Source organism: Meriones unguiculatus, chromosome 2, assembly GCF_030254825.1.
Source record: "Meriones unguiculatus strain TT.TT164.6M chromosome 2, Bangor_MerUng_6.1, whole genome shotgun sequence".
Classification (NCBI taxonomy): domain Eukaryota; kingdom Metazoa; phylum Chordata; class Mammalia; order Rodentia; family Muridae; genus Meriones; species Meriones unguiculatus.
Window position 1 is genome coordinate 144,088,024 of NC_083350.1, and position 9,369 is coordinate 144,097,392.

A 9,369-nucleotide genomic window follows, 5' to 3' on the forward strand; every position below is an offset into this window, starting at 1 on the left:
CTGTTTTTATTACTATGGAACCCACTTGGACACTGAACTTCTATGGGCTACATCTGTGCAGGGGTCTTAGGTTATCTCCATGCATGGTCCTTGGTTGGAGTATCCGTTTCAGAAAAGACCCCTGTGCTCAGATTTTTTGGTTCTGTTGCTCTCCATGTGGAGTTCCTGTCCTCTCCAGATCTTTCTGTTTCCCACTTCTTTCATAAGGTTCCCTACACTCTGCCCAAAGGTTGCCCAGAAGTCTCAGCATCTGCTTTGATAGTCTGCAGGGCAGAGCCTTTCAGAGGTCCTCTGTGTCAGGCTCCTTGCTAAAATGTTCAATCCCTATCCAGAAAGGCAAAGAGCATTTTATATTTTTAATGAAATATTATTTTGTTTATATTATTGAAGCTTACACCATTGCCTTTACTGTTGTTCTTTTGTCCCAGAACCATAAAATTCTTTTAAGACAAAGATTACATCTGTAAAATATAGAAGAATGTGTATACTTGTTGTCACTTTTCACAAAATATTACATTTGCCATTTATCTTGTTCATAAAATTTACAAACTGTTTAAAAGTAATTTCATGCAAGGGTAGTTTCATTATTTGTTCCATTGATGATGTTTAGAAACTATTGAAAACACTGCAGTACCTGTAATGGCAAGAGCAACATTAAGGGGCAAAGGCTAGTATTACTAACAATTTAACAAATAAATTTAGATCAAACTTTCAGTCAAAGCAAGGGGAAACATTACTCTCACTATTCAATAGACACACACCACGTGTTTTGTTGTTATTGTCATTTTTTTTCATAAAATAAGCTTTTATGAGAATTAAACTCAGTTTGGAAAATATTACTGAAATCCTTATGTGGGGAAAACCTTTTCATAATTGATAGGAGTTATCTTTCTTGGGACCTACCGTGTTGGTTTGAATAGGAATGGCCCCTGTAACTATTTGAATGCTTGGGTCACAGGGCGTGGCACTGTTGGTAGGTGTGGCCTTGTTGGAGTAGGTGTGGCCTTGTTGAAAGAAGTCTGTCACCGTGGGGGGTGATCTTTGAGGACTCTTCTATGCTTAAGCTACCCCTAATGTGGCACAGTCTCCTGCTGCCTGAAGATCAAGATGGAGAAGTCACAGCTTCTTCTCCAGCACTGTGTCTGCCTGCACGCTGCTTTGCCTCATGCTGTGATGATAATCAACTACCCTCTGAACTCTAAGCCAGCCCCAAAGAAATGTTTTCCTTTATAAGAGTTGCTGTGGTCATGGTGTCTCTTCACAGACATAAAACCCTAAGATACTTACTATGTGATTACGTGTGTTGTTCTAAGCACTGGGCATGTGTTGAATTCATTTCAATCCTCACAGAATTGTTATACATTAGTTACCTTATGAAGAAATGAATTAGAAAAATTCTTGGGATCCTGGCCTAGCAAAATGGTTTAGCAGGTAAACGCAGTCACTCACTTGATGCTAAGCCTGAGGACCTGAGTTCAATCCTCGGGACCCACAGGGTGGAAGGGGAGGCCTGACTCCACATATCATCCTCTGAGCTCCGTGCATCTGGCATGTAGCAAGCACGTGTGCCCCCATCAATAAATGTAATTAAAATGAGAGAAAGCCCGAGTCACTTACCCAAGCCGCTCAGCAGATCGTGCAGCCAGCCCAGCAATTCTGACTCCACAGCATGCGTTTCACTCTATGCTGTGAATGAGGTGCCTCCAACCGTGTTTGAGTCATATATTGACAAATGAATCCACATTCTCACTCCACATCTTGTTAAAACTTAGAATTTCTGAATCTAATATTTGTATGTGTGTGTGTGTGTGTGTGTGTGTGTGTGTGTGTGTGTGTGTTGGGCGGGCATGTTTTACCGATCTGTAGTGTCGGCACCACGTCAGTGCTGAGAACCCAATGCGTGTTCCCTAGAAGAGCAACAGGTGCTCTTACCCGCCATGCCATCCTCTAACCCCCTTATTTTTAATTTGACCTGTGTCTGTGAATGCCTGCGTGGAGGTCTGTGTACCATGTGCATGCTTGGTGGCCAAGATCATAAAAGGGCACCGGATGCACCGGAACCAGAGTCACGGACAGTTGTGAGCTGACTTGAGACTATAAGGACCCAAACCCCATTCCTGTCTTGCAGCCATCTGCAGCAGCCGTACCACATGCTCCTAACCGGTGCGCTCTCGGGACTTATGTTTTTAAGACAGAGTCTTTTGAACTTAAGTGCATCCTTTGGCTGGTCTTAGTCCCGGGAACCCTCCTGCCTATGCCTTCTAGTGCCGGGACGACAGGAGCCCCGCCATCCCTGGCGGCTTTGTAAGGGTGTTGGGAACCAATCTCCTGTCTTTATGCCTGTTGGGCAAGCATTTTACCTACTGAGCAGTATCCTCACCTCCAAATCTTGAAAATATTTTAAAAAATGAAATAACAATAAGCATAGGTAATTTGTGGAAACTCCACCCCCGCTTTCTTTTTCTAAAAGAAATTCCTCCGTGGGCATGTTTTTGGCTATTTACTCGCGTACCTACACTTACCGTGCACTCCGAGTTAGTGACACCGTTGGCTCTTTGGATCTCGTGGTTTATGAATGGCTGTACTTTACTTTTTTATTACACATGAATGAATTCCCCCTTTCCCTGGAATCTAAACAATGGTTAAAACGGTTCTCCTGGGTGTAGAGTGACTTACAAAATCACAACTTTGAATTCATTTCAGCGCACTTGACAAGTTTTCCCAGAAACACAGAGCAGCCCTTATTTCTCACCTCTTCACCCTTCACAGAAAACACAAGAGCCCACAATGGCCTCTAGCTGTGTTCTGCCAGGAGAGTTCAACCGTCCGGTGGTGGCCTCGTGGGGCTACGGCTAGGCGCAGAGGCCTCTGGGAGTCTTCGGCAACCTGTGTCCTGTGGTCTTTGGTAGTTGCTTCAACCTGTGTTGCAATGATTTAATGTACCTTCAGGTCTTAGAAACACAAGAGAACACTTAACAGGAGAAAGCAAGAGAATCAGGTGTTCAAGGCTAGCCTCTCCGTGCTTACTTGGTAATCGTGAAGCTAACCTGAGCTACATGAGAGGCTGTTCAAAGGCAGACACAAGAAAACAGGAAAAAACAAAACAAACAACAACAACAACAAAAAAAAAAAACAAGGACAAAAGTAGTAAAAGATTAGGGCAGAAATTGATAAAATGAAGATGAATGAACAACATCAAAAGATCAGTGAAACAGATTTATTTCTTTGAGATAAACAAGATTGAGAAACCCTGTATTACACAAACTAACCAAACGAGATAAAAGATCCATTAATAAAATCAGATATGAAACAGCTAACACCACAATAGTTACTAATGAAATCCAGCGGGTTTTCTTTTTTCAACTTGACAGAGGCTAGAGTTTCTTGAGAAGACGCCTCCACAGGATAGGTTTGTCATCGGGCCTATGCGGCATTTTCTTAACCCGTGGTTGAAGCGGGTGGTCCCAGCCCACACGGTGTACTGCCACCGAAAGACCTTCGGTCCTGGATGCTATAAGAAAGCAGGCTGAGCGGGCCAGTAAGCAGGTTCCTTGTGGCCTCTGCATCAGCTCCTGCCTATAGGTTCCTCTTAGCTTCCTGTCCTAGCTTCTCTAGGAGCTGGACTACAAGGAGTAAGTGGAATAGACCCTGTTCTCCCAACTTGCTTTTGGCCATGGCATTTTATCACAGCAAGAGAAGCCCTGAGACATTTAATCTCTTTAAAATATACAAGTATCTCAAAAACCCAGTCTCTATTTTTATGATACAAAATTTATTAGTGCTATATAGTACATTTTTCATTCATTAAATTTATTCCTAAATATTGTTCCTTATAATTAATTTAAATTTAAAGGATTTTTCATGTTTTCATTTTCTTTCCCCCAGTTTTTCCCAAATTCTAGTCTTACCTACTCAATTTTATATTCTTTTTCTATTTAAAACAAAGAAACAAAGAAACACACACACACATACAGAATCCCACAAATATAGAAGTCAAAATAAGCAAACAAAAGACCAATAAGAAAAAAAAAGTCTGAACAAAGGTATATGAGACAAAATGTCTGCAAAATAGTACTGAGTTTATTTTGTGTTGGCCAACTACTCCTGAGCACAGGGCCTACCATGAAGTGTGATTAATATACACAGTGAGACTTAGAGAAAACTGATTTTTCCCTTTACAAGTGAGTATCAATTGCTGGTAATTTCTTGATTAGCAGCAGGGGCCTGTGTCTGCTTCTCCTCTCAGTGCTGGGACTCCATATGACTTGAACCTGTGTAGGTTTTGTATGTGCTGCCACAGTCTTTGTGAGTTCATACATGTATCAGTCGTGTTGTGTCTGTGCTGTATTTTAGATCCATCCATCTCTGGCTACAGACAATCTGACGGAGGCATTTTCTCAACTGAGGTTCCTCTTTCCAGACAACTCTAGCCTGTGTCAAATTTAAAAAGAAACTAATTAAAAAACAGAAAAAAAAAAACTGGTCATAACAGAAAGGAACACTACTAAATAAATTTTTGTAAAGCCAGCTTTACCTTGATACTAATATTGAATAAGAGATTAACAACAACAAAAACAACTACACATCATTGTTCCCAATGAACAGAAATACATTTTTCAGTATCTTCTTCCAAGGTCCATGTAATAATATGGAATATGAAGTGGAGAGACTGTATGAGGATCAAGAAAAGTGCTAGGAAATGCTGTTTTCTGGGTATGCCATGGCTGTTGCAAGCATGAACACAAAGCAGTTGTGGCTGCCTTCTCACGAAGGAGTCACAAAAGGAGGCTTCACCCTTTCTGAGAAGCCTTTAATGTTAATGTTTGTTGGGGGAGGGGCAGCACTTTCTTCAGTGATGTAGCCACTGGTATTAAAGTTTTGCGCAACCAACCCTCTTTATACTTAGTGAGGTATGCAAACACTCAGAAGACTTGAAAGTAGAAGAGAGAATAGAAAAGAAAAACTAAAGGGTCAGTGAGAGCTGGATAAGAGAGGGTAATTGAGAGTAAATAGTATCACAGTATACTATTATCATATAGTATCATATATACATGTATATATATTTTTTCATACATGTATATAGTATCATACATACATGTATGAAATTGTCAAAGATAAATCAAATCAAGACAACTTAAGTATAAAAATGTTCAAAAACTAAATTCAACAATGCATTAAAAAAAGCCATATACTATGACCAACTTGCATTCATTCCAGAGATACAATAATAGTTCAAAATACACAAATCAGCAGATGAAATACATATTTAGACTCGGCTTCAAAGGTCACCCAATCATTGGAAAAGCTATAGAAAAATGACTTTGAAAAATATCAACATCTCTTTATAAGTCTTGAAGAAAATTGCAGCAGAAGAACCATATCTCAACATAATAAATGCTATATAGAGCAAACATTGTGTTAAGTGGGAAAATACTGAACTCATTTCCTCTAAAATCAGGAACAAGTAGAGATGTATTCTTTCAACATAGTGTTGACATTTTACCAAGAGTTGTGAGGCAAGAGAATGACAATAGAGACAGACAAATAGAAAAAGAAGTTAAATTACCTCTACTTGCATAAAATATGATATTATACTTAAAAATCCTAAGGAGTCCAACAGACAATTCTGAAGCCAGCTAAGCACGTTCAGCAAGAACGCTTTTGAAGAAAACTGATTTTTCCTCTCACAGCCGGTAACAATTGCAAATAGCTTCTTTGTGCCCACTTCTCTCTGTGTGAGAGCTGTGCTTTTGGCTGGCGTAAGCTTGCTCAGGTCTTGTGCATGCCGTCTCAAATTATGTGCCTTCATATGTGCATCAGTCCTTAGAGTTTACCACCTCTGTTCTCACAGTCTTGCACTCACAGTCTTACACATAGATCCCTGAGCCTTGAGCAGAGGGGTTTGATAAAGACATTGCATTTAGGGCTGAGAGCTCTAAAATCTCTCACTCGATACATGATGTCTAGTTGTGTGTCTCTTTGTTTATTACCATCTCTGGGAGCTGCTTTTCTGGTAAGAGTTGAGTGATACACCAATCCATGGATATAGAAATGTTATTTAGTAGTTTTACTGGTATGCTCATTTAGCTGTATAACAATAGGTTTTCCCCTCTAGGGCCCACAACTTATGTAATCTCGGGTTCTTGGTCTCATTCACAGTGTCAGATATGGGTTCCCTATAATAAAGCAGGACTTAAATACAATTTTAAAAACTGGTTAATTCCATAATATTTATGTCAGTATTGTATCAGTGGGTGTATCTTGCAGGTAGTTAATTATTGTAGTTATAGGTCTGTGGGCTAGTAGGGAGTGCCTGCTGGGGCTGGGCTAAAGCAATGAGCTGGGGTGGAAGGTGAGGATGGAAGGTCTTTGGAATCCACAGGAGCTAGGGATGAGACTGTGGGACTGGATTTGTAGGAGAGGAGAGAGTGGTGAAGGTCTTGAGTGAGCATATGTTTCCCTGGCCTGCTCAGCTGGTGTGTTCCCAAGGAATGCTAATAGTGCTGGAGGCCAGGGTAATAGAACAAGATTTGGAAAGGAAAATTTTTGCGATCTGTCTGGGATAGTGTCAGAGAGAAAAGGGAGACCCATTTCAGCTCCAAAGCTTGGGAAGACACTAAAAGAAAAACATTTTTTGTTCCTAAATTTTATTTATGAATTAATACAAAACCTTCCAGACCAATGTGTCTTAATCCTCTTCCTCGTCCTCCTCCTCCTCTTCATCCTGGCTAATCTGGAAATAATGAGATTCATTACTCTCCTTGCTGTTGGCAGTAACATGCAACCAGTCTTCTAGATTGTTCTTCCTCAAATATTTTTTGCTGAGAAATTTCAAATACCTTTTGGAGAAAGGCACCTCAGAAGTGAAAGTAATCTTGCTCTTTCTCTGTTTGATGGTCACAACCCCTCTGCCAAAATGCCCAGCTTTCCCATTCAGTTTGATTCCCTCCTGGAGGAACTACTCAAAATTGGCAGTATCCAATTGAAAATAGAAAATGATTCTATTTTCTACAGTATGAGTGCAATCAAGGGTAAACTTCAGGACCTACTTCTTTTTTGCAACCTTTTCCCCACAAGCTTTTTCATGGGTGCCACAGTGGCAGAGGAGGGAGAAAAGGAGCCCAAATAAAAATATTTTAACTAGCTATTGTATACTAGTAAAATATAGATCTATAGGGACAGTTTTTAAAGGAACCCTAGCAAAAAGCATATCCCCAAAGGTTAAAATAACTGCATAACCAGAACCCCTAACCCTCAGCTAACCTTAACCCCCTAACGCATTTGTCTTAGGGTGACCATTACTGTGATTAAACGCCATGACCAAAAGCAACTTGGGAAGGAAGAGGTTCTTTTGTTTACACTTTCACATCACAGTCAATCATCAACTGAAGTCAAGTAACTCAAGTAACTGGAGGTGGGAGCTGATGCAAAAGCCACAAGAGTATTGCTTACTTGCCTGTTCCACATGACTTGCCAAGCCTATCTTACACAACTCAGAACCACCAGTACAGGGGTGGGACCACCCACAGTGGGCTGAGCCCTCCCTCATCAATCACTAATTAAGAAAATGCCCCACAGGCTTCCCTACAGCGTGATCTTATAAACGCATCTCACTATCCTCCTCCTCCTCCTCCTTTTTTTTCTTTTTTTTTAAAGGTTTATTTACTTATTTTGTATAGTGTTCTGCCTGCATGCCAGAAGAGGGCACCAGGTATCAGTATAGATGACTGTGGGCCACCATGTGGTTGCCGGGAATTGAACTCAGGACCATTTGGAAGAACAGCCAGTGCTCTTTATTATTATTATTATTATTATTTACATTTTATTAACTCTGTATCCCACTCCCTCATTCCCTCCCAATACCACCCTCCCTCCCTGCCCCTTTCCAAGTCCACTGATTGGGGAGGACCTCCTCCTCTTTCATCTGACCCTGTTTTATCAGGTATCTTCAGGACTGGCTGCAAAGTCCTTCTCTAGTGGGACTACTCCTCTCTTGGGGGGTGGGGAGGTCAAAGAGCCTGCCATTGAGTTCATGTCAGAAATAGTCCTTGTTCCCCTTCCTATGAGAATCCAAGTGGTCACTGAGCTACCATGGGCTACATCTGAGCAGAGGTTCTAGGTTATATCCATACATGGTCCTTGATGGAGTGTCAGTCTCAGAAAAGACACCTGTGCCAGATATATTGGGTCCTTGTGGAGCTCCTGTCTTCTCCAGGTCATACTAACTCCCCTTCTTTCATATGATTCCCTCAACTCTGTCGAAGGTTTGGTTTTGAGTCTTAGTATCTGCTTTGATACACTGCTAGGTAGAGTCTTTCAGAGGCCCTCTGCAGTAGGCTCCTGTCCTGTTACTTGTTTTCTCCTATGTCCAATGCACATCCCATTTGTCTTTCTAAGTGAGGATTGATCATCTTACCCCGGGTCCTCTTTCTTGTTTTCTTCTTTAGGTGTATAGATTTCATTATGTTTATCATATCTTATAGGTCTATATAAGTGAGTATATACCATGTGTGTCTTTCTCCTTCTCGGCCAGTGCTCTTAACCTCTGTGCCATCTCTCCAGTCCCATCTCACTACTTTCTGAGCTTTTCCAAAGTGCATAGGTCACCTCTCTTGTTCTACCCTCGTCAGCATACCAAATTCTCGTAAATATGTGAGTGGAATGATACCATTTTGTAGGAGAGATTGCACGAAGCACTCACAACATAGTGTTTTATTCTTTCCTAAATTCACAACTCCCTGTGTTGTGCACAGGCTAATTTGGCCCGTACTGGCCACAATCTTGACACTGCTCTCTCCACCACTTGTAGGCAAGGCACATCACTTGGCGTCAGTGTCCTCCCTCACGAAACTATAAACACTGTGGTTTTCTATGAATGTCCTGTATCGTAGGGAATAAGATGAGGCAGGGTCTGTTTTAGCTTGGTTCAGCTCTCACATCCGGGAATTTGGTAGAGGTGGGTGAGTAAAATGGGGCTCTTATGTATTATTCTATCCATTTAACAATATTCTACGTCGTACATTAAAAGAGATGAGAAGAAAGGTTTGCCTCTAAGTTTACTTCCTGAAATCTATTCTCCTATGTAAGGGATGTAGTGAGAATAACAGAGGCTCAAGGGCCATGTTTTGGGAGCCCAGATGGTAGATTTGCAACTTGACTTCTGAGTATTTCCGTTTTCTTACTGGCAAAGTTATAGCAAGAACACAAAAATTCCTAACCTGATTACAAGAAATTACAGTTTCTGATTTGCATCCTTAGAACATTCCGTAGTGACCTGCCCAACAGCCTCGGATCGGCTTTTCCTCCAGAGCCGCTCGAGCGTATCATCAGGCAGTGCAGCCCGTGCATCATCAGGAGGCGCGCGCCAGC

General features: G+C 41.3%; 1 long non-coding RNA gene across 1 annotated transcript; it reads right to left on the reverse strand.

The window, feature by feature from the left end:
• Nucleotides 1-3,339: 3,339 nt before the first annotated feature.
• LOC110546365 (uncharacterized) lies at nt 3,340-9,360 on the reverse strand. The gene is made up of 3 exons (XR_009590084.1): nt 9,219-9,360; nt 6,680-6,733; nt 3,340-4,431 (listed from the first exon to the last, which is right to left on the reverse strand). It is a non-coding gene; the product is annotated as an uncharacterized LOC110546365 (long non-coding RNA).
• Nucleotides 9,361-9,369: the final 9 nt, after the last annotated feature.